This window comes from Acanthochromis polyacanthus, chromosome 7 (genome assembly GCF_021347895.1).
Source record: "Acanthochromis polyacanthus isolate Apoly-LR-REF ecotype Palm Island chromosome 7, KAUST_Apoly_ChrSc, whole genome shotgun sequence".
Taxonomy (NCBI): Eukaryota; Metazoa; Chordata; class Actinopteri; family Pomacentridae; genus Acanthochromis; species Acanthochromis polyacanthus.
In genome coordinates, this window is record NC_067119.1 from 1,882,007 (window position 1) to 1,907,463 (window position 25,457).

Here is a 25,457-nt window from a genome sequence, read left to right on the forward strand (position 1 = left end):
ACTCCGGCCATGAAACTTCAACCTGGTGTGCGTCCATTGTTCAGCACTCATGAGTTAAGTAACGTAAAGCACGTCGCAAACCCACGTGAGAATCAAAGAACGTAAAGCAGCGTCATGTCACAAAACCACAAGACGGAGTTTCTTGATCTTCTTCACATTGCCTCCACCACCAAGTCTCTCAGATCTTCTTCCTTCATCCACCTCAGTCACCTCAGCACCATGCTGAGCAGGGCTTTAAGCCTCTCTGCTCCCAAACTCTGGAACTCACTCTCACCAGATCCGAAATATTGACTCTCTGCCTCTCTTCAAATCCAAACTCAAAGCTCACCTATTCAAGACTATTCTCTCGAGTTGCGACTTTCTTTATGCAAAGTTTTTTATCTGTTCTGTTGTATTTGTTTTCTTGTAAAGTGACCTTGGTGGTCAAGAAAGCTGCTTAGAAATAGAATGTGTTATTATTATTATTATTATTATTATTATTTATAGTCATATTAATATTAATATTGCATTTAGTTGGTTAATCTGATGTCACACATTAAAAGCACAAACTGTAATTCCACTGTTGTTAAAATTGTTGTTAAAACTGTTGTTAAAATAGTTAATAAACATTTTTCATTTGGACCAATTCACGGTCTTTTTTTTTCTCTTTGGTTTTTCTTTGTGTGGGAACTGAGGTCAGTTCCATCAGAACTTAAGACTTTCAGCTAAAGGACTATTCAACTTCATTTTAATCAAAGTCTCTTTGAGACTGAATCTAAAGACAATTTTCTCAATAAACTGAGATGGTGCCCCCAAATTAACGGGTAGAATATTAACTACAAAGTGTAGTTACGCTACAAATCAGTGAACTAACAATACAGTCATTTTAAATTCTTGGAAGGACCAAACATCAAACTCTGTAAATTCAACCTCATTAAACACAGTTTGACTCACTGTCAGGACGTGGAGGTTTAAAGCTGCTGCTGCGCTTTGGAGGTTCATCTGTAAATATAAGAAGACATAAATATCTCATTAATTATTCTGTCTTCATCAGTGTTTGACATCATCTCTAATATTCCTGCTTCAGACTCTAATAACAATGAAGAACTCTGATTATTTATCTTCTCTGATTCCACAGACGGCCTCTGAATTCAGCTCAGTTTTCACTCAGAGCTCCATCTTGGTGCCTTCAAGTCTTTGGCCACAAACTGTATTTATCAGGTAAGAGAATATTTGTGCTGGTATAAAGTGAGCCAACAAACAGAGATCAGATTGTTGTGACTGAGCTGTGCAGGATAGTGGAGCCTCTGAGCAGAAAGTGTCTTTAATCAGTGGTTCTCGTAGAAACATTAGCAGGATTTCTGCTCTAAGTTCTGCTGCTGATCATCTCAGTATAACATGAGCTCTTGTTATTCAGCGTCCACTCAGAGCAGCTACACAACACAGACTACAGATGTTCAGGTGAGGATATTATTTATCTGTAGCTGCTTCCATTTGTTCACTTCAACTATGAAGGTGAAATGTAGTTTCAGGTTTTAGTTCCTAAATGAACCAGACCTGATTCATCAAGTTCTGTTCTTTTAGCTGTGAGTCCTTTTCAGACTGAAATCTGAGGAACAAATGGAGCTTTTCATGACAACGGACACAAATATCATCAAGTGCAGCAACATAACATCAAGTTTCAGACATTTGTGTTCAAGTTTTCACATCAGAATCAAAATATTTCCTGCACTTACCAACAGATGGAGTGGAACCCAGATTTCCAAGAGACTTCCGCTGTCTTATGGTCGGATGTCGACGGATCACGTGATTTCCATTGTTCTTCTCTAAAATTTGCTTCAAACTTCTCAACAACTCTGAAATTTTGAGTTCCTCCAGTCTCAGTGACCTGAATCCACATCTGCTGATCATCTCCTGTAGTGGTGCACGGCGTATGTAAAAATTCCATAAAACTGGACTCTTCTTTCTGGGTGTCGAAATCAGAACCAGTGAATGATCAAATGATTGATCACTGAATAGTTCCAGGACTCTGCAGATCCTCAGTCTGTGTTCCTTAGTGAAGTGTTCAGGCTGTAGAACCAGCAGGAACACATGAGGTCCAGGATCAGAGAGTCTCACACAGAGTTCTACATGTTCTGTCTGTTTGTATTCAGAGATGGTTAGATTCAGCAGATCTGGAGTGTTGATGAGGACTATTTCTTCCTCCTTTATCTGTCCTCTGACTCTCAGACATTGGCTTGGTTCTTCCTCAGTGTTGAACTTGGTCTCTCCCAGTATAAAGTTTCCAACAGAACTCCTTTCAAACCAGCTGTTCCCCAACAGAACAACCCGCAGCTCAGACACTGGAATGACAGTAAAAATATTTAAACAACTTTACCTTGAGATGTTAAATTATAAATTAAAATCAAAGGAAACCCCCGAACAGTGACTGCAGTTACTGTTGGGTTAAAAGGATGATTTTGGTCACACAAATGAACAGGAAGTTATTACACAGCTGGTGTGTCTGGGATTTAATTTATGAAGAGATCAAGACTGTGTGTAGCCTGAAAGAAGAGCTGCAGTGTTAGGATCCTGCTCCAGTCCCTGCCCTTCTTCCCCCTTTCTTCCCCCTTTCTTCCTTGTTTCCTGATCTGTTTCTGTTTTGACTTGTCTTTTGGCTCCCTGTCTGTCACCTCCCTCATGTCTTTCTCTCTCCCTGCACTCTAGCTGCTGATATCTACAATGATGGTCAGCTGCAGTAATCAGCTCACCTGCTCACTACCTCACTTCCAGGTATTTAAGCCTTGTTCATTCATTCACACCCCGCTGAATCATCGACTCATACCGTCACAGACTGTTCCCCCCTCGGATTCTGTGCTCCACTCCAGTCCCTTGTCTGATTCAGCCCCTTGGACTCTCCTGCTTTCCCCATCTTGGATCAACCCCCCACCCCCACCCCCACCCCCCCACGGACTCTGTTTTGCTCCGACCTATTTGTGGATATTTCCTAGCCTCCTGTCGGCCAGTTTTGTTCCCCTGACTAACTTCTGGATTCCCCGAGCCTGCCTGCTTTGCCCCCTTAGTTCTGTTTCCCTAGATTTTGTGAGTACATTGTTCTGTTATCTGGTTTAGTGTATCCCTGTTCTGTTTTTTATAGTTGAAGCTGTGGTTTTTTGTAAGCCTTGTTTTAGTTCATTCTAGTCATAGATTTGGTTTAGTTTATCTCCTGGTTTATTTTCCCCTCCCTGTTTTGGTTTAGTTTGTTTAAATAAAGACCTGTTTCCGTTCCCACCTATCTGTCATGTCTGTGCCTGTGCCTGGGTTCTCCAACCCCCCGTAGCATGCAGTCAGAACTCAGAGTTTGCACTTTTCTGGATAAAAGCATCCAATCATTGAATGTCTCTTTACTGTTATTATTCTGGTAGACATTAAACCTGAGCATCAGTCAGAGTTCAGGCAGTAAAGCTCAGAAATACAACTTTATTTACCATGAAACTGAGTCTCTACAAAAACACAACTATAGAGTCAGTGAACTAACAATACAGTCACTTTAAATTCCTGGAAGGAACAAACATTAAACTCTAGAAATTAAACCTCATTAAACACAGTTTGACTCACTGGATGGAGGCAGAAATTCAGGGCTTCTGCTGCGCTTTGTAGGTTGATCTGTAAAAAGAAGACATAAATATCACATTATTTATTCTGTCTTCATCAGTGTTTAATATCATCTCTAATATTCCTGCTTCAGACTCTAATAACAATGAAGAACTCTGATTATTTATCTTCTCTGATTCCACAGACGGCCTCTGAATTCAGCTCAGTTTTCACTCAGAGCTCCATCTTGGTGCCTTCAAGTCTTCGTCCACAAACTGTATTTATCAGGTAAGAGAATATTTGTGCTGGTATAAAGTGAGCCAACAAACAGAGATCAGATTGTTGTGACTGAGCTGTGCAGGATAGTGGAGCCTCTGAGCAGAAAGTGTCTTTAATCAGTGGTTCTAGTAGAAACATTAGCCGGATTTCTGCTCTAAGTTCTGCTGCTGATCATCTCAGTACAACATGAGCTCTTGTTATTCAGCGTCCACTCAGAGCAGCTACACAACACAGACTACAGATGTTCAGGTGAGGATATTATTTATCTGTAGCTGCTTCCATTTGTTCACTTCAACTATGAAGGTGAAATGTAGTTTCAGGTTTTAGTTCCTAAATGAACCAGACCTGATTCATAAAGTTCTGTTCTTTTAGCTGTGAGTCCTTTTCAGACTAATATCTGAGGAACAAATGGAGCTTTTCATGACAACAGACACAAATATCATCAAGTGCAGCAACATAACATCAGGGATCAGACATTTGTGTTCAGGTTTTCATGTCACGATCAAAATATTTTCTTCACTTACCAACAGATGGATCAGAATCCACATTTACAGAAGACTTCCAGCGTGTTATTGTCGCGTGATGACAGATCACAGGATTTCCGTTGTTCTTCTCTAAGATTTGCTTCAAGCTTCTGAACAACTCTGAAAGTTTGAGTTCCTCCAGCCTCAGTGACCTGGATCCACATCTTCTGATCACCTCCTGTAAGGGTGGACGGCGTATGACAGAATCCCATGAATGTGATCTTCTAAGTCTGGGTGTCGAAATCAAAACCATTGAATGATCAAATGATTGATCACTGAATAGTTCCAGGACTCTGCAGATCCTCAGTCTGTGTTCCTCAGTGAAGTCTTCAGGCTGTAGAACCAGCAGGAACACATGAGGTCCAGGTTTCGAGAGTCTCACACAGAGTTCTACATGTTCTCTTAGTTTGTCTTCAGAGATGTTTGGATACAGCAGATCTGGAGTGTTGATGAGGACTATGTGTTTCTCTTGTATCTGTCCTCTGACTCTCAGACATTGGTTTGGCTCTTCATCATTGTTGAACTTGGTCTCTCCCAGTATGAAGTTCCCAAAAGAACTCCTCTGAGACCAGCTGTTCCCCAACAGAACAACCCTCAGCTCAGACACTGGAATGAAGACAAATAAAATATCGCAAAGTGAACAGAGAATCAGTGAAAGTCAGTCCATGGAATAAAACGTTCAAATCATAGTTTCCTTAAATTTAAATGAGATTTGTTTGAAAGTTTTACATTTTTGTGCTGAGAAGAACTTACAAAGCTTAAATCAGTTAGTCAATCAAAGTTTATATTTTCTATATGCCCTTTACAACAGCCCAAAGAGTGACCAAAGTGCTTGACAGTAAAAACAAGATAACTTTCAAGCAGTATAGTAACTTAAAACAGAGACAGCAGTAAGATATACAATACAGTGATGAGAATTTTCCGCGGATCTGCGGAATTCCGCGGATTTTATCATTGCCAGGGTCATTCTTGTGAATCGTCTAAATTCGAGGAGAAATTTTTTGAGGGGAGGGTGAGGTATGTTTATGGTCGGCGAGTCGTAATATCAAATGGCTGCTAATATCCACCGTGGTGAATGCTTGGTGCCACTCAGTGAGAGCAGTCATGTACAGTACTGTAATCGAATCACCATGAAGTGTAGAGTCCAGGGATGGGAATTTTCCGCGGATCCGCCGATTTCATTTGAAGTTTGAACACTTTATTGTCGCTGATACTCCCGCCAGATGGTAACGAAGTTCACGATAGCTTGTTAACGACGATTGTAAACGGCCCAGCGATTGGAAGTCGCTGCGCCGCCGCCGCCGCACACATATCCCCCCCCCCCCCCCCCCCCCCCGCGTCAACAACTTTCCACTGGAATCAGAACTTGCTGATCCCATCCCTGACAATAAGACAATAAAAACAAGCAGCAATAAAACAACAAGAAAATATATATCTAAAAATCAGTATATAAACTCCAGTGTTAATATTTTGACCTAGGCAGTTAAAGCAGCCGCTGATCAGATGACCTCAGAGCTCTTTATTGGTCCTATAAAGTTAACAGGTTGGATAAATATGCTACATTAAGAACTTTAAAAAACAAACGATAAAAGTTTACAAACAATTCTGGACTGGACTGGAAGCCAGCGGAGAGCGAAAAGGGCGGGGTGATGTGGTCTCATCTGGGAGTTTGTTAAAAGACGCGCTGCAGCAGACGGCTGATGGAAGACTGGGAGATGCTAATGTAAAGGCATTAAAGTAGTCCGGTCTTGATCTGATAAAAGCATCAATAGCTTTTTCAAGGTCAGTACAATTAAGAAAAGGCTTGACTTTGGTTAACAGCCAGTTAATCATTTCTTGAATTGGCTGACGAGTGAATGCTGGCACAACTTGCTGCCGCTGCTTGCCGGTAACTTTTTAACTTTTTAGACACATTTTATGATTTTATGACCTTATCCCTAGCACCACCACCAGCTGTGACAACACCTCACTCAACTTGCTCTGCTCAACATCAGCTCACTGACAAGCAAACGACATTTCATCCAGGACCTCCTCATCAACCATAAGCTAGACTTTCTTTGTTTAACCGAGACATGGCAACAGCCCATTGACTTTTCTCAGCTGGGTTTGTTTACACCTGTCAACCTTGTGGCTCCGGTCATGGAGGGGGTCTCGCAATAATTTACAACGAGAACTGGAAAGTCTCGCCGGTGTCTGCGCCTGTCTCCAGCTTGTTCGAATCCACTGTCTGCAAGCTGTCTGGTCCCACTCCCACCATCATTGCTACCGTCTACCGCCCCAATTAAAACGATTAATGATTTTTTAAATGACTTTGCGGCTTTCCTCACCCATCTATCCTCTCTCTTACCAAACATAATGCTGCTGGGCGACTTCAATATCCACATGGACAATACCAATCTCCATCTCACCAAAGAGTTCACATCCTGTTTAGAGAGTTTTGGATTTCAGCAGTATACCACTATTCCCACATATTCCAAAGGACCCATTCTGGACTTTATCTGTTCCTCTGGTGTCACCCCTCTGGATTTCACAGCTGATGAACTCCCCATAACTGATCACTTTCCTCTCAGTCAAACTCACTCTCAACATCACTAAGACACCACGTCTCATCTCATTCCATAATACTAAGAGCATCAGCCCCACCACTCTCACTTCAAGTAATGACTGCCTCCTTGACTTCCACAGTCTATCCACACCTGATGAGCTGGTTTCTCATTACAACACTGAACTCCATAATATTTTCAATTCTCTCACGCCGTTAAAAACCAGATCTGTTTCTTTCTCCATCGCCACCCGGTTCTCCCCTGATCTTCAGCTCATGAAAGCCAAAGTTCGGCAACTTGAGTGGCTATACAGAAAAACTGGTCTCACTATTCATAAACAAATGTACAATAACCACATCATACGTTACGTATAAGGACTCCATTGCCAACACCAAAACCCACTACTACTCCAGTATAATCTCTGCAAACAAAGGAAACACCAAGTCACTGTTCGCCCTGCTTAACACTATCACCCAACCCCAGGACTCTCTCCCTCCTCACTTCCACACAACCTCCTTCTGCAACTCCATTATGTCAATTTTCACTACAAAAATCCGGAAAATCAACCAGCACCTTGGTTCAAATCCTCACCTCAACATCTCAGCAGACTTCCACCCATCCATACACTTATTCTCCTCTTTTCAGCTCTCCACTCTCTCTCAGAAATCACAGAGCTCATCCAGATATCCAATCCATCCACCTGTCAACTTGACCTTCTACCCACACAGTTGGACAAATCCTGCCTCCCCTCTCTGGTCCCCCTCATTTCTGCCATCATCCATTCCTCTCACTACTGGAACTGGTCCAAGAACCTTCAAAACTGCTGCCATCACGCCAGTTTTGAAAAGAACCTAGTGCCGACCCCTCCAACTTCAACAACTACCATTCTATCTCCAATCTACCCTTCATCTCCAAATCTTGGAAAAAAAAAAACATTGTATCCCAACTCTGCTCTCATCTATGCCGTGGTAACCTGAACATTTCCAATCTGGTTTCTGCTCACTCCATAGCACAGAAACAGCACTGATCAAAATCATAACGACCTCCTTATGGCAGCTGATTCTGGACTCCTCACCACCTTCATCCTCCTTGACCTGAGTGTAGCCTTTGATAACATCTGACACACCACCCTCCTCAGCAGACTATCTTCCATTGGCATCACCCAAACAATGTTAGATTAGTTCACTTCCTGCCTCTCTGGCCACATTCAGTTCACTCAACTCAAAACCTTTAAATCCATCCCTGCCTCCATCACCACAGGTGTGCCCCAGGGCTCTGTCCTGGGGCCCCTCCTCTTCATCATTTACCTCCTTTCCCTCGGCAATATATTTGCTCGGATTAGCATTCATTTCCACTGCTACGTAGATGACACCCAGCTCTACCTCACCAGTAAACCCTCCTCCACCCTCCTGCTCACCTCCCTCACTGACTGCATTGCTGAAATAAAAACCTGGGTCACCCTAAACTCCCTTTAATTAAACAGTAATAAAACTAAGGTTCTTCTTATTGGCACCAAGTCAACTTTATCTAAAACCAACAGCTTTTTGGTCAACAGTGATAACTCCTCCATTTCACCCTCCCCCCAGATTGAGAGTCTGGATATCATTCCTCGACAGTACTTTATCTTTTTAATTTCACATCAATACCATCACTCGGTCATCGTTCTTCCACCTAAGAAACATCAACCATCTCTGTCTCGTCCCCTCCACCCATATCACCAGTATGGGGAGTAGAGCATTCACCTGCTCCCCATCTCTTGCAATTCATCATCACCCTAACTGAGAAACATCAACTCATTCCTCCATTTCAAATCACAACTCAAAACACATCGATTAAAAACTGCATGTTCCATCTGACGTCACTTGCCCCGTCTCTTGTTTTTAACGTGTATTCTGTCTATATATGAAGACGTTCGTTTGTATAGTGTCCTTGACTGCCGAGAAAAGTGCCTTCAAATAAAATTTATTATTATTGTTACTATTATTATTATTATTACTATTCAAAACATAGTTGAAAGAAACTTGCTCTGATTACCATGTCAGTTTGTTAATTTCAAGTCTTTGTCAAATAACACCCCAAGATTTTGACCATCGGTCTGAAAGTAACTGTACTGAATATCAGTATGAGTACCCCCAAACATGATGCATTCACTTTTGTCCTCTAATAACTCATAAAACACACATCAGGCCTACATTAGCTAAAATTTAATCTTTCAAAACTCACTGTAAGGTGGCAGGAATTCATTGCTGGTTCTGCGCACTAGGGGTCGTCCATATTTTGGAGCTGTGAGGATAAATAAAAACAATTTAAGTTTCTTCATTCACTTTTCAGAACACTGCTGATACCAAACTGTGTTTAATCTGTGGTTTTATTTGAAACAGGACAAGATATTTTCTAATCTTCTCTCTGCATTAACTGTTGCTGAGCTGCCTGCAGTGTATTTAAGTTGTTTCTGACAACATGAGCTCTGGTTCTTCCTCCACTTAGTCCAAAATAACATTTATTCAGTTTAACAAGTGAGTAGAAGAAATGAGCTCTCAGGTAACATCCAGGTGACATAAATCCTGAATGGACTCACCAGGTGCTGCTGCCATGCTGCCCTCTGCTGGAAACCCACCAGAAAGAAATCACATCTGTTGGATTAAAACACAGAGTGAGATTAAACAGGAAGTTCTACCTTCATTAGTCTGTCTGCTCTGACATGTTGGTGGATAAACTCTGAAATAATGTCTGGACTCAACTTAAAACTGTTTGCATCAATCTTTATGACCTCAGACAGACTTCCAGTGGAATTATGTTCAACCAACAAACTACATTAAATTACTGGAATTACCTTATTTAAAGCTGCTGTCCGGAGTTTGAATCGCAGCGTCTCCCAGAACACTGGTGGTCCCTCCCTCTGATTTCGCCCCTTTATTTGTGCACGTGCGCAGTACATGAGAGAAGTGCCCGGAGTGCTGCAGCATCTCGCCTGTTTTGTTTTCCCCTCTTCTACATTTAGTACATTTAGTAAATAATAAAGGAATTACGTTAGAATGCTGTATTGAGTCTAACTTGTCCTAATACCAAAATAACATGAATCTGCTAGGACGAACGAGTAAAGTTTCAATATGTGATTACACTCGTGTATCCCTCTGGATGACGTTGTTTATCAAACTTAGTGCATTTACGCGTGTATATGTGTTAGATTGTTTATTTATTTCTATCTAGAGTTCAGAATTGCATGACTCCTCTGATGAAGAGTATGTCCCAGACGCCCCAACATCTTCCTCCAGAGGTCGGGCATCTAAACGAAGCCGTCAGGCGGGCTATGGAGGCCGTGGTCGGGGAGCGACGCGAGCACCCCGAGCCAAAAAACGTCCTGCAGTCTCTTGGCCTGACAAGCCGTGGGATTGGTAACTTTTCTGGAAGTCGCTGAGCCCTGATGCTCTCTCCTCCACAAGCAAAACAAATGTGCGCGCGGTTGCGTAGTGCGTAGCTCGTCCACCTCTGCATGGGTTTGCTTGCTGTGCGCGTAACCGTTGATTGACAGCATGACAAAGCTGAAGCTCGAACTTGATTGGTCGGCAGCGACCGGCGCTTTTTGGAATAACATGGGGGTCTATGAGAGGAAGGCGGAGCTCAGGAATAAATTTTCATATCGCGTTATACTAACTTTATATTATAGTATCGAACTAGACTAACACATTTAAGCTTTGTTAAAAAATTATACATAAATTGAAAACAAACGGAAACTCCGGACACGAGCTTTAATGATTGGCAGCAGAAACCGACATTTTAAAGTTGATAATTTATGAAAAAAATAAGTATTTCCACATGATTTAAAATGATTTCAGAAGTGTTCCATATTTATTTCCTGTAATTCCGAACAGAAGTTTTCAAACTGTCAGATTCAAATGAAGCTGCTCCAGTGTTTATATTTAGAGACTTTAAATCCTGAACTCAAGATGAAGAAAAATGAAGTTATCAAGACACTTTCATTCATTTACCTCAACTTGAGTTTAGTTTTAAACCAACTGACACAGAGATTAGTTTAAATTACACTAAATATGAAGTTGATGCAACATTATTTTGTCAACACAACCAATGAAAATAAAGTTTGTAACTTCAAAGTCTAAATGAGATTTTTATCTTGTAACTCTGCAGTTCTCTAAGTGGAGGGAACAGGTTCTAGGAATGACTTTTTACACTGCAGAGTTCTGGGAGATTTGTCTAATTAGTTAATTAGTCATTTAAAGGAATAAAAATCCAAGTTTTACGTCAAACCCTGGACTTGTGGATTCTCAGAGACATTTCGTCTCATCAGGAAGGTTTCTGCAGCTTCCACTGACTGGAGGGAAGAAGTTGTGTTTTGCTGCCATCTGTGGTTCAAAGCTGTTTCACCTTTAACACACCTGAGAAGTGGAAGCACAGCCAGCAGTGATGTCACAGAGTCCTGGAGTTCACCTGAACATCACTGCAGCAAGGTGAGCACTTCAACAGAGAGGATTTCCACAGGTGGAGTTCCTCTTTAATGTCTGTCTGAGTTTCCTGGTGTCTGAATGGAAGCAGCTAACAGGGAGCAGAGCGGCAGCAGAGCTCTGGATTTAATCAGCTAAAAACCAAAAGCTTCGCTTTGATTCTTTTACTGTCTGTTAGTGATTAACTACAGAGAAACCTGATCAGTCAGATTAACTTTATACCTGCAGGACAAAGGTCTGATTTATGAACATGATTGTGTGTAAATGATCTCATAAAGTTCTGTCTGTTCTCTACATGATGTGTTGTTCTAGCAGCTGATAGAAATGATTCTAGCTGCTAAAATAAATACTGAACATTTCCTAAAGTCAGAGCACCATGTCTGTCATCATATCTGTAGAGATGAAGGCAGCTGAAGTGGTTTTATATTCCTGAAGACATTTCTCCTCTTTTTTAAAGCTCCTTTGGTTCTGACTGACTAGAGGAAGTTCTCAGACATTTCTCCTCCCAGGAGGTGAATCTGATTTAAACCTTCTGAAGATCATGTCAAACAAAATACAAACGGACACACAAATACACTGAACAAAAATATACTTTTGTTTTTGCTTCCATTTTTCATGAGCTGAACTCAAAGATCTTAGATTTTTTGTCTCGAATATTGTCCACAAATCTGCCTTGTCATTTTAGTGTCCTTTTATTGTGGTCAGCCTGAGACACACCTGGACAATAATCATTCCGTTTAATCAGTATCTAGATCTGCCCCACCTGTGAGGTGGATGGATTATCTGGACAAAGGAGAAGAGCTAACCAACAGGTTTAGACAGATTTGAGAGAAATAGACCTTTTGTGTTCATAGAAAAAGTCTCAGATCTTTGAGTTCAACTCATGAAAAATGAGAGCAAAAACAAAAGTGTTGTGTTTGTATTTTTGTTCAGTGTACATACGATTAATATTTGCCAGTAAAAACAGGCAGCAAGATGCAACAGTTTGGGGTCGTCTGTTGATTTGAGTTCTCAGATACTTTTACTTTGAAGTTCTCGGAGATGATTTGTCTTTTCAGGACTGTGTTCACAGTGAAAGTTGGGAAACTTCACAGCTTTATAAACACTCTGAACAGTAAAATAACTGAAGCTGCACAAGTAGAACACAGCAGAGGAAAACCTTTGTGCAGCCGCAACACAAAGTTCACAAATATGCAAATTCAATTGACTGACCTTGGACTATTAGTGGCTAGTCATAAATATCAGCCGTTAGTCTAAGAATGCTAGTCCTTAGTGATGTTGGTCACTAGACTAGGAATGCTAGTCATCAGCTGAGGAATGTTGGTTATTTACTAAGAATGCTCATGAAGAGTCAAAGAACACTAGTTACTAGTCTTGATGGTCAGTGGCTAGCCAAAGAGTCCGTAGCCCAATGACTAGGTTAGCAACATGGTCGCTACTTTAAGAATGCTAGCTGCTAGCCTTAGGACGCTAGTCACAGGCCAAAGATATCAATCACTAGCTTTTGGATACCAATCATTAGTCTATAAGGGCTAGTCCAGGGGTCGGCAACCTTTAACACTCAAAGAGTCATTTCGACCCGTTTCCCGCAGAAAACACCGGGAGCTGCAACATCCTTTTGGCATTTAAAATGAAGACAACACTGTATATATCGCTTTTTTACCTCTATGCCCTTGTTAATCAGCCTCTAATTAGATAGATTCATTTTTTAATCGTGTCCTACCACTAATATTTATCTTACTTGGTGTTATGTGCCACAGTCTCTCTCTCTTTCTCTCGCTCTCTTTCTCTTTGGTTTGGCTCTTTCTCTTCCTTCTGCCTGCTGCTGCTGCCTGATGATGAGGAGGGAATAAAAGGGACAGGGAGTGCAGAGATTGGGGGCACCACACGGCACAGACACCTGGACAGGTAGGAGGGAGTTTACCTTCCTCCGTGGTTTTTCTTCCCTCCAAGCAGGTTTTCCCCGTGCATGCTTAGGTGCCGGGGTTTTTGTTGGTTTTCTTTGTTGTATTAATTTGGGCTGGAGATCGCCGACAGTCTCGTTATTCGTCTTTTGTTTATTTCAGCCTTAGTTCTTATTTTTAGGTAGTTTAGGGGGAGACGCTGGGAGCGACGGCCCACTGCGTGGTTGGCCCGGCGTCTTCCCACTTTTGTTCTTTTGTCTGGGGTCTCCAGCCCTCCTTTGTTTTTGCTTTCGTTTATGTTATTTCTATTGATTATCTTGGGGTGGCCAAATAAAGCCTGTGGGTTTAATTGGAGATATTCTGTGTGGCGTCCTTCTGTATATGCTGCGGTCTCTCTCCCCTATTGAACCTGTGTTTTTTTTTCAGTCTATGTGAGGGCCGTAACATATTTGGGGGCTCGTCCATTCGCGTTTGGCTTTGTTGCCTCCGCGTGGAAACTGGGCAGTTTGTTGCTGTTGCAGTTCTTTGTGTCGGTGATTTGTATCATGGTAACTGTGTTTTCTTCCCGGTGTTAATTGACGCGTAGCTTGACGCCGTGATTTGTTACCTTTGGTACTTTGTTGTTTGCCACCGACTTTGCATTGCCTATTTTTGTGTGTGTGCTTTTGTGATTTTTGTGCACACATAAGATTGTGCTTTTGTGATTTGTGTGCACACATAAGATTCTCCTTTTGTGGACGCCACTTTGGTTGTACGGTGATCTGTGCCGGGTTTTTTTGTGTCGTGTGTTGTGCCAGTTTTGGATAGGTTTTTTTCTCTTCTGACCTGTGGCTTTGTTTGACTTGACCAGGGTTTGTGATCTGTTTTTGTGCTTGGGGTTCTGGCTATGGAGTTTCATCTTGATGATTTTGTGGCGCATCCTAGCCTTGATAAATTGCACCTTTGTACGAAGGAGCAGTTAATTGGTGTCGCCGGTCATTTTGAGGTTGCTGTGCCGAAGCAGGCGAAAAAGCAAGTAATCAGAGATGAGTTATTGGCTGGTTTGTCTGATAAAGGCGTTTTGCTGAAAATCCCTGAGGGGTCGGCAACGAGCTTGCCTGCCGGACCAGACGATTCGGGGGGGCAGCTCCGTCTTAAAGAGCTGGAGGTTGAAATGCGTCGCTTGGCAATAAGAGACAAGGAACTTGATAATGAGGTAGCTTTGCGGAGATTGGAAGTAGAAGCACAGATTCGTTTAAAGGAGCTCGAGTTGAAGCAGTCCTCCTTACCCAGTGTGTCTCAAGTTCAATTTGGCGAGTTTGATGTAAATAAATGTATTCGTTTGGTCCCTCCTTTCAGTGATAAAGATGTTGATAAATATTTTGTTTTGTTTGAGCGTGTTGCAAAAGCATTGAAATGGCCTAAAAATGTTTGGCCATTGCTTTTGCAGGGTGTGTTTACCGGCAAGGCTCAAGAAGCTTACGCATCTCTGTCACTTGATTTGAGTTTGAACTATGACGAAGTAAAAAAAGCTGTGTTGAGGGCGTACGAATTAGTGCCCGAGGCGTATCGCCAAAGGTTTCGCCGGGGCAGAAAAGTTGATGATCAAACTTTTCTTGACTTTGGGTGTGAAAAAGAGGCTCTATTTGATCGCTGGTGTCAATCTAAAAATGTTAAGAATTTTGATGATCTGCGCAATCTAATATTGCTGGAGGAATTTAAAAACTGCTTACCCGACAAAATCGCTACTTACATTAATGAACGAAAAGTATCCACAGTGTCTGAGGCGGCAGTCCTGGCTGATGAATACGTCCTCACGCACAGGGATAATTTTGACAAGTCCAATCTGTCCTCTGAGCGTGGCGCCCCTGTGGCCAGGGCTGTTGCTTTTCCATTTAAACCAAACTCTCAGGGTGAGATAAAGATTGTTAATAAGGACGGTGACACTAAGGACAAGCCGGTTTGTTTCTATTGCAAGAAGCGTGGCCACACCATCAGCCATTGTTTTGTCCGGAATAAACGAAATAAGTCTCCAAAAGCAGTTAATCTATTGAAAACTGAAGTTTTGCCCAGTCAGCAATCCTGTCATAAACAGCCTGTAGCTAAATCTGACTTTGATGTGTATGCTCCTTTTATTATGAAAGGTTTTGTTTCACTGTCAGAGGAGGGCCCAAAAACTCCTGTCACCATCCTAAGGGATAGCGCAGCCTCACAGTCGGTCATTCTGCAAGGAGTGTTGCCGCTGTCGGCCCAGTTCTCTGTTAAAACTGAGGTTTTGGTCCGAGGGTTTGGAATGCAGTTTGTGGGTGTGCCTTTGCATTCTATTTATCTAGACTCTGTGTTGGTTAAGGGGCGTGTAGTTGTGGGAGTGTGTCCAGAATTTCCTGTAGAGGGGATTTCTTTTATTTTGGGCAACGATTTAGCTGGTGGCAAGGTGCTGTTGAATCCCGAGGTAACTGCGGTTCCTCTTCTTGAACACCCGGATGATTTGGGGCGAGAATTCCCAGAGGTGTTCTCAGTTTGCACTGTCACGCGCGCTATGTCCAAGAGGCAAGAGCAGGATTTACATGACGAGGTGGATGAAGTAGGATTGGCGGATACTTTTATAGCCGATCCTGTCTGTCCGGCCTCTCCGCCTGTAATCTCTCCTCCTGCTCCGCCTCCGCCACCTGCAATCCCTCCTGCTGCTTCACCTGTTTCTGCTCCCGTTGATGATCATAGCTCAAAAGTTTGCATGTCACGAGAGCAGCTTATTGTTGAGCAAAAACATGATGTGTCTCTGGGTTCTTGTGTCGATGCGGTTGTTCCCGTGGACCAAATTGAGAACATGTCCTCGGGTTATTTTTTGAAGGACGGTGTGCTTATGCGTAAATGGACACCGCCACACATGTCCCCACTGGATGACTGGGGTGTGGTGAGACAGGTGGTAGTACCAAAAACATACCGGCATGAAATTCTGAAGTTGGCGCACGATAATCCACTTGGTGGTCATTTAGGGATTAGTAAGACCTATGATCGTGTTTTGCGGTGTTTCTTCTGGCCGGGGGTAAAACGGGACGTCCAGCAGCATTGTAAAACATGCCACATATGTCAAGTTTCTGGGAAACCGAATCAGACCATTCCACCATTTCCCCTTTATCCAATCCCGGTGGTGACTGAGCCTTTTGAGCGTGTTGTTGTCGACTGTGTCGGTCCTTTTCCACGTACAAAAGCTGGAAATAAGTTCCTTCTGACCATTATGTGTTCCTCAACTAGGTTTCCTGAAGCTATTCCTATGCAGAAAATCACAGCTCCAACCGTCGTGAAAGCATTGATCAAGTTTTTTTCTGTGTTTGGGTTGCCTAAAGTAATTCAAACCGATCAGGGATCTAATTTTATGTCACGGATTTTTGCACAGGTGATGGCGCAACTTGACATCTCTCACTGCTATTCCAGTGCGTACCACCCAGAGAGTCAGGGGGCGATTGAGCGTTTTCACCAGACCTTGAAATCCATGCTCCGTGCTTACTGCTTAGAGTCCGATAAGGACTGGGATGAGGGGGTCCATCTCCTCCTTTTTGCGGCTCGCGAGGTGGTTCAGGAGTCTCTGGGTTTTAGTCCGGCGGAGCCGGTGTTTGCCCACACCGTGCGTGGCCCTCTTAAGCTGTTGCAGGAGAAATGGCTGGGTGATGGTGAGCCACAAAATCTACTCGACTATGTGAGTAGTTTTCGTTTTAAACTGCACCGTGCCTGTGAATTGGCGAAAGAAAACATGTCAGCTGCACAAACGAAAATGAAAAGGTGGTTTGACAAAAGTGCTGTTAGCAGATCTTTTAGCCCTGGTGAAAAAGTTTTGGTGTTGTTGCCTGTGCCTGGTTCTGTTTTGCAGGCGCGTTACAGCGGCCCTTATGTAATCCAGGAGAAGGTTGGTCAGCGGGATTATATCGTCGCTACTCCTGATCGTCGAAGACGGAGCAGGTTGTGCCATGTGAACATGCTGAAGCCCTACCTGGACAGAGATTCAGCCCCGCTGTCTTCTGTTGCTACTGACAGTAAAGCTGTTTTGGCGCTGTCTAGTGCTGAAGGCATTGATGAGGCTCAGGTGGCAGAGGCGCTGTCCGGTGCTGATCCTACGCAATCGCCGGCGGTTTTAGCCGCGTCTGACATAGAGGATGTTGTGGGTTTGTCGAGTGTTGTGGTCCAGGGCCGATTAAAGAACTCTGAGATGCTGTCTAAACTGGATGAATGTTTACAACATTTAACTCAGGTACAACATGAGGATGTGGTTAGAGTGATAAAATCTCACATCTCTTTGTTTTCAGATGTGCCGACTCGCACCCACGTGTTGCAGCACGACATTGATGTCGGAGATTCCCCACCAATAGAGCAGCACGCATATAGGGTGAATCCCGATAAGCGCCTCCGTTTGCAACAGCAGGTAAACTATATGCTGGAGAACGGAAATGCAGAACCCAGCTTTAGTGCGTGGAGTTCGCCGTGTCTCTTAGCCGGCAAATCTGATGGCTCTGACCGGTTCTGCACGGATTTTAGAAGGGTGAATGGGGTCACGAAGCCAGATTGTTATCCTTTGCCCCGAGTTGAGGATTGTGTAGATCACATCGGCAGTGCCAATTATGTGACAAAACTAGACCTTTTAAAAGGGTATTGGCAGGTGCCGCTGACTCCTCGGGCAAGTGAGATTTCTGCGTTTGTGACCCCTGATGCTTTTCTGCAGTACACAGTGATGCCATTCGGCGTGCGTAATGCACCTGCTACGTTTCAACGTTTAGTGAATACGGTTTTGTCGGGCTTGTCAGGGTGCGAGGCATATCTAGATGACATTGTTGTGTATTCCAGTTCTTGGGAGGACCATTTGCTGCAGCTTCAAGCGGTGTTTGGGAGGCTGTCCGATGCCAACCTCACACTTAATCTAGCGAAGTGTGAATTTGGTCGCGCTACAGTGACATACCTTGGAAAAGTTGTGGGTCGGGGACAGGTTAAACCGGTCCATTCCAAAGTGGAAGCTATCCTGTCGTTCCCTGCTCCTGCTTCACGTCGGGAGCTGCGCCATTTCTTGGGGATGGCGGGGTACTACAGAAGCTTCTGTAAAAACTTCTCGGCAGTGGCGGCTCCGCTCACCGACCTACTGAGTCCAAAGACTGTTTTCCGTTGATCTGACAGTTGTCAGCGTGCGTTTGACTGTGTAAAAGCTCTATTAACTCATGCCCCAGTTTTGGCTGCGCCCACATTTGATCGTCCGTTTAAATTGTCTGTTGATGCAAGCGATGCGGGGGCGGGTGCTGTTCTCCTTCAGGATGGAGATGATGGTGTTGAGCACCCAGTCTCCTATTTTTCAAAAAAATTTAACCACCATCAACGTGTGTATTCGACCATTGAAAAGGTCGCTGCCCTATTTTTCCAAGACGACACTCCTGACTCTCTGACCTGCTGCCTGGACATCGAGCCATGTTCTTGCGAGTAACGTGTATTACCCTATCATGAGTACTTTTGACTCAAAGACAAGACGTGTCTTTCTTGGAGTGGAGCTTTAATATACAGGCTTGCCATTCTTGAGTACAAAACGATGTGAAACTACAGGCGTTGCTTCTCCAGGAGTAAAACAAAAAAAAGGCACGAAACGTGTGGGAATCGGAAGCTCCGCGTTGTCTCTCTGCTTCAACTCTGCGCTCTCATGCAATCGTACCCCAGCAGCCCATCCGGTGGAGTGACGTCAAAATAAGAGCGGTAATTTCACAATAAAATTGTCTATATTAAAATGCATTGAAACGTGCCTGAAAGGCAGAACAGTTTCTTTTCCAAAGTTACAGGTAGCCACAACAGAGGGCCGAAAGAGCCGCATGCGGCTCCGGAGCCGCGGGTTGCTGACCCCTGGGCTAGTTGGACAGCTCTCTACTAATTTCAGAGTTGATGGTTCAGTTCTCACAGATGAAGTGTCTTTGGTCCAAACACTGAATAACTCTGATGGAGGAACCTTGGCAACTCTGTCCCCATTGGTGAGTAAATGTGTGTGAATGGGTGTATAAACACATTAAAGTTCTATGTAAGTATAGAGCATTTAGTCACTAGCCCAGGGATGCTTATTATTACCATAGGGATGCTATTCACTGGCCTCAAAACACTAATTATTAGCTAAGGAGTACTAGTTGCAAATCAGAATGAGTCTGAGGCATTTCATGAAAATGTTATGTGGACTGAAGTTAAAACAGAACTTTTTGGCTGCAGGGACTAAAGTTTGTAGGAAACAGCTGCCATGTTTGAGTAAAGAACTTGTCTCCAGCTGTTCAGCATGGTGGTGGAACCATCATTCTCTGGCTGGTGTTGCAGCCGGTGGTTCAGGGAACATTTCAGTGATGAAGAATGGATCCAATGAAAGAGCAGCAAACATCAGAGCCTCTGGAAAACAGCTGGAACTGAGGTCAGAGTATTTTATCTTGTTTTATTTCAAAAATGGATCTCCAGCTGTGATCCTGTGGTGCCTGTTTGAATATTTTAATCCATTTTCTTTTGTTCTACAGATATATTTTATCGATCTTATCCTCATCTTAATATTGTTGCTGCCTGTCTGATAACGTGTACATTTGGAGGTTATTGTAATAAAATTAAACTTGATTTGACTTGAAGATTTGATTATATAATTTAAAACTGTTTTCCTAAAAATTGAAGTTTCTTAATTAGAACAAATATTCTGCATCAACATTGATGAGAGAAACCTGCAGTTCTCTGACAGGTTAAAGTCGTACATGAAGGTGAAATAAAACATATTTTGAAGCACATTTAATATCAGTGTGAACACGATAAACTTGGACTCACCAGGAGCTGCCACAGCGTCACATGAATTCACCTGGACGACCACCTTTATGGGATGTTAAGAAAATACAGTTAGAAACTCAGAACTTTTTACAAATATTAATTATGTTTGATGCCACTTTACTCTTGTGAAGTGACGTCTGTTGTCAACTGTAAATCACATTTTGTCTCTTTAAACCAGTTTTCTAGTTTCACTGAAAGTGTAAAAATGATGTTAACGGCTCCTTTAGTCTCAAAATGTTCATGTTTCTTTACATTTTTTCTGCAGTTGTATTCCAGTAAGATCACACAGTTAAGAAAAGGAAAAAACAATAATTCCAACAACAAAATCATGTTTTATGTTTCAGGAAAAACAAAAATTTGGTGACTTTTCTTCAAATGAACCACCAGCTTTATCCTCACTAGGGTCATGGGGGGTGCTGGAGTCTATCCCAGCTGACTCGGGTGAAGGCAGGGGACACCCTGGACAGGTCACCAGTCTGTCACAGGGCTACATATACAGACACACAATCACACTCACATTCACACCTACGGACAATTTAGAGTAACCAATTAACCTCAGCATGTTTTTGGACTGTGGGAGGAAGCCGGAGTACCCGGAGAAAACCCACGCATGCACAGGGAGAACATGCAAACTCCATGCAGAAAGATCCCAGGCCGGGATTTGAACCGGGGATCTTCTTGCTGGAAGGTGAAAGTGCTAACCACTGTACCACTGTGCAGCCCTCAGAAGACAGCAGCAGTAAATTCATCATTTACATCCTTTGATGTATTTTTATGACAAAACTTCACAGAGGTCAAACTTTTGTTTCATTGAAACATTGCTTCATGACTAAAAAACTGCAGAAAGTAAATAAATAAAAATTTTAATTAATATAATTCATATAAATTTTTGAAATAAAGTGAATCTTTATTTGTGGTGACTGAGATAATAAAACTCAGACCAGAACAGCAGAGGAGAATAGGATTTAGTTTTTGACGATAAAAAATGACGTTTAGCAAATAAATCTGCATCATTACTCCTCTGAGAAACTCTGAACGAACCACATCCACAGTGTGCAGTTTTTACCGGAACTACTTTCTGCAGAAGAAATAGTCCCTGTTTGTGGGATCAGTGAGGCTGACTCTCCTCTCTGATCCACTTTAACCTGTGACTTACTGAATCTCAGACCTGTTTGTTTTTCTCATCATTTTTCTCCACAGTTTCAGGAATCCACATTTAGAATCCCAGAAGTCACATAAAAGCAACAAATGCTGCAGAAATGTCTCTAAACTCAATAAAACCAGTCGGATCTCTCAGTACAATGCAGACACATTCTAGATGATGAATACTCTGTACGTTTAAAATACCCTGTGTAATATTATTTATTGTTATGCATATACTAGAACATACTCTACAGAAGTACTTTTCTACTTAAATAATACCGGTGCAGTATTAATACTTCAGTCAGTACTTCCATTCATGAAAGAATCTCTGTTTAACATGTGCAATAATGTTTCTATAATTAGTACTTTATTATGTATATCCTGGTTTATTTTGGTTGTTTTAGATTTTTGTTTTACATCTCCTAAATGTTTTCACCTTCTTTGCTGCTGGAACAACACACATTTACCCACTGTGGGATTAATAAAGGCTTTTCTCTTTATGTAAAATCTGAGGAACCTGCTGCCAGAATGAAATTAATAAAAGTCAGAATCAAAATATAAAATGGTGATTTACATCAGAAAATCTTCAGCATCTCCACAAACAGAAGATTAGATTAAAAAAGCCTCTTTGAGCTGAAATAATTAAACTTCAAATGATTTTTTTCCGACAAAACTCACATTTTTCTCCACTTTTCCTCTCAGAAACAAACAGAATCGACTCTGCAGCACCACAGATTCTACAAGGTCATAGTTCCCTTTGTCCTCTTTATTGGTTTAACAGTCCTTCATTGTTTTATTACTGCTCCAATCAAATGAGAGTTTATCTCTGCAGTTATTTTACTGAGTACAAAAGGCACAAGCAAGACAATAAGGAAACACAACATGAAAAAAACAAGAAAAAAAACAAAAACCAGGCCAAAAAAGACAACAAACGACAAAAAGAAGATAAAATGTTACAAAATAAAGCACAGAACGGCAAAAGAACAAAGAATCTAGTATTTTACTTTATGATCCAAACAACTTGTCATGGTCTAGAAATGATTTTAAATTTATAGTTTTACTGATTTACAATCTGCAGTTAATGTCTTCTCTGTAATTTTCACACTTTGAGGGCCGGATTGGACCCTCTGGAGGACCACTTTTGGACCACGGGCCTCATGTTGGACACCCCTGTCCTAAATATTTGCACTGGAAAAAATGCCCCCCTCAAAACAAGAAAAAAAACTTATTTTAATGAACTTTCACCTTGAAATAACTGGAAAAAATCTGCCAATAGAACAAGAGAAAAATGTCTTGCTAAGATTTCTGTAAATAAGTTCTGATATTTAGAAGATTGAGATCTTAAAATTAGCTGGAAAACTTATTTTAAGCTCTATTTTACCAGGATTGTCAAGCTTAGGTGTCTTAACCCTCCTGTTGTCTTCATTTATGGCACCAAAAAAATGTTGTTTCCTTCTCTGAAGAAAATACAAAAATTCAGCAAAAAATTACTCAAATTTATAGAAATTTGTAAAATCTTCAGGAAGAAAATTCCAACAATTCCTTAAAAGTTTCATTTTAAAAAAATCTCCAAATTTGGTAAGAAATAAAAATTAAGAAAATAAAAAAATAAATAAAAATTGTAATTTAAAAAAAAATAATGAATAAAAGCTTCCCAAAAAGTCCTAAAAACATCTAAAGTGATTCCAAATATATCAGTAAAACTCATAAAAATCAACCAAAATCCAGCAAAATTCACTGGATTTTGGTTGTTTTTTTTTTCTTCTGAATGTTCTTAGAGAAACATTTTTTTTTAATTTCTTTTTTCCATCAAAAAAACATTAAAAAATTTCCCATAAATGTTGAAAATGTGGACATCTGAAGTTTCACTGTGAAAGTATTTTTTCCCACATTTTCAAACGTTAAACTTCAGTTTGACCTGCAGGACGACACGAGGGTTAAAACAAGATCATTTCAAGATTGTTTGACGTAACAAGATCTTTAAGATGCGTTGTCTTAAAACAAGTCCCTCCATCTGCTGGAATGTGACTTTAAGTGAGTTTATCTTAGATCAAGTGGGATGAGACACTTTGACTAAAAATAAGACAAACAGACTTGGTAAGATTTGGAGCTTTTGCAGTGTTCACCATGTTTGCTGCTGGAATAATGCAAATTTACCCACGGTTGGATTATTAAAGGCTTATTTATCTTAAATATTTAAGATTTTAGGATTTTTTGTGAATACTATTTGAACAAAAACTGATAAACTTTAAAAAGCACAGAACCTAATAACCATTAAAATAAATCTAAATAAAATGAGAAGACAGCATGATAAGATATAAAATCTGACTAAGTAGAGCCTAAATATTAGGGTGTGTCTTCCTGAGGCAAATTTAAATCGACTGAACAGAAAATTCACATTAAACTAACGACTGTTGAAATGTTCAGAATTCAACTTTCACATTTTCTCAGAAACTTTTTTCTGTTTCAGTCTGACAGTAAAACCGATTCTCTTCAGTTCAGGATCAGAATAAATAAAATCATCTATTGTGGGTGTTTGTGGTCTTAAATGGATCCACACTGAATTCTTTATGTAAAATCTGAGAAAGCTGCTGCCAGAATGAAATTAATAAAAGTCAGGATCAGAATATAAAATGGTGATTCACATCAGAAAACCCTCAACGTCTCCAGCACGAGAAAATCAGATTTTAAAAAAGCCTCTTTGAGCTGAAATATTTAAACTTCAAATGATTTTTTTCCAACAAAACTCACATTTTTCTCCAGTTTTCCTCCCAGAAACAAACAGAATCGACTCTGCAGCACCACAGATTCTACAAGGTCATAGTTACCTTTGGTCTCTTTATTGGTTTAATAATTCTTCATTGGTTTTATTGCTACTCCAATCAAATCAGAGTTTATCTCTGCAGCTATATTTTCCTGAGAACCTTTAGACTCTGCAGCAAACATTTATGAATCTCCTCATTAACTGTTTCCCTCCATCAAACCTCAGACTGTTGTTGAAATGAGAGAAATCAAAGCAGAACATGTTTCCACTTGTTCCAGGTAAAAACAGAAGCAGACGTCCTGCTTACCTGAGGCGGCCGTCGCTCTTCACTCTGATGTTTCTGCAGGTAACAGAGTTCATGCAGGGATTCTTCATCTGATCAAACACCTGAAACACACCATCAGCTGTCAGTTTACAGTCACAGAACTTCACAGCTGTTTTCATTTCTCTAGGTTTTAATGAACGGAACTCACCTGTGGACAGTCACTGCTTCCTTCTGAGTCCGAGTTCAAGAATGAAATGAGGACCAACCCAGTGATCAGAGTGTTGGTTTAATGTTTAACTCACTGGTATCACATGTTCAGTTAACTGTAGAGATGCTGAACTACAACATATGAACTGGATCCTTCATGGAGGAGCAGTGAGTTTTACAAAAAAGATCTGAACTGAAGCTCAGCTACATTTGAGGATATTCTGAGAGTTTGTTTGTGAAACAGATCATCTGCACACTGTTTAATCCTCATCAGGGTAATAGAGGCTGGAGTCCATCCCAGCTGTGGGTTTAGTTGAAGTTGGAGCCTTCAGACAGACTTCACTAGTTGATGTTGGCTCCACCTGCTGGACACAGTAGAAACAGCAGGAGGTGACTGTGATCATACAGGAATGTAAGAAATGCTTTAAACACAATGAAAGTCACCAACCTGAACCCAGCTGCTGCCTCTGTGCTGCTCTCTGTGAACTTTGTTGATCCAGATCAGCTGGATGTGAAAACAATAAAAAACTGAAATAACACAAATAGAGTCATGTAGTGAGACAGGAAGTGAACTAAAGTGTGTTTTAGATGTTTGTTCACCTTCTTCCTCGTCCTCCAAACAGCTTCATGAGGAGCTTTTATTTCACTGCAGAGCCTGGAGGTGTTTTATCTCATCTCTGGTTTTGTGTCTCTTTGCAGTTATTTCATGAGTTTTTCATGTTAAATACTTTCAGAGAAATAAAACTTGATTTGTCACTTTTCCTAACAAGTTTAAATATTATTGTAAAGATCCTACAGTCTGATTTATGATGTGAATTTACCACAATATATTAAATATTAATTTATATCTGACAAAATTATGTAAAATAAACATTTACTTCACTCAATTTAATGTGAATTTAAACTGACTCCCAGTATGTTTCAGCCTCTTTAAAGAGATTTTTCTGCTCTTTTGAAACTCTTTATAACTTTGATTTTGAAAAGTTCTCTCTAAATAAAGCCTCATATTGTTGTAAATACAGAATCT

The 25,457-nt window shown here is 41.3% G+C and overlaps 1 long non-coding RNA gene across 1 annotated transcript; it reads right to left on the bottom strand.

The window, feature by feature from the left end:
• Positions 1-9,461: 9,461 nt before the first annotated feature.
• LOC127534714 (uncharacterized) lies at positions 9,462-25,243 on the bottom strand. Its single transcript, XR_007943071.1, has 3 exons — positions 24,266-25,243; positions 20,052-20,094; positions 9,462-9,531 (listed from the first exon to the last, which is right to left on the bottom strand). It is a non-coding gene; the product is annotated as an uncharacterized LOC127534714 (long non-coding RNA).
• Positions 25,244-25,457: the final 214 nt, after the last annotated feature.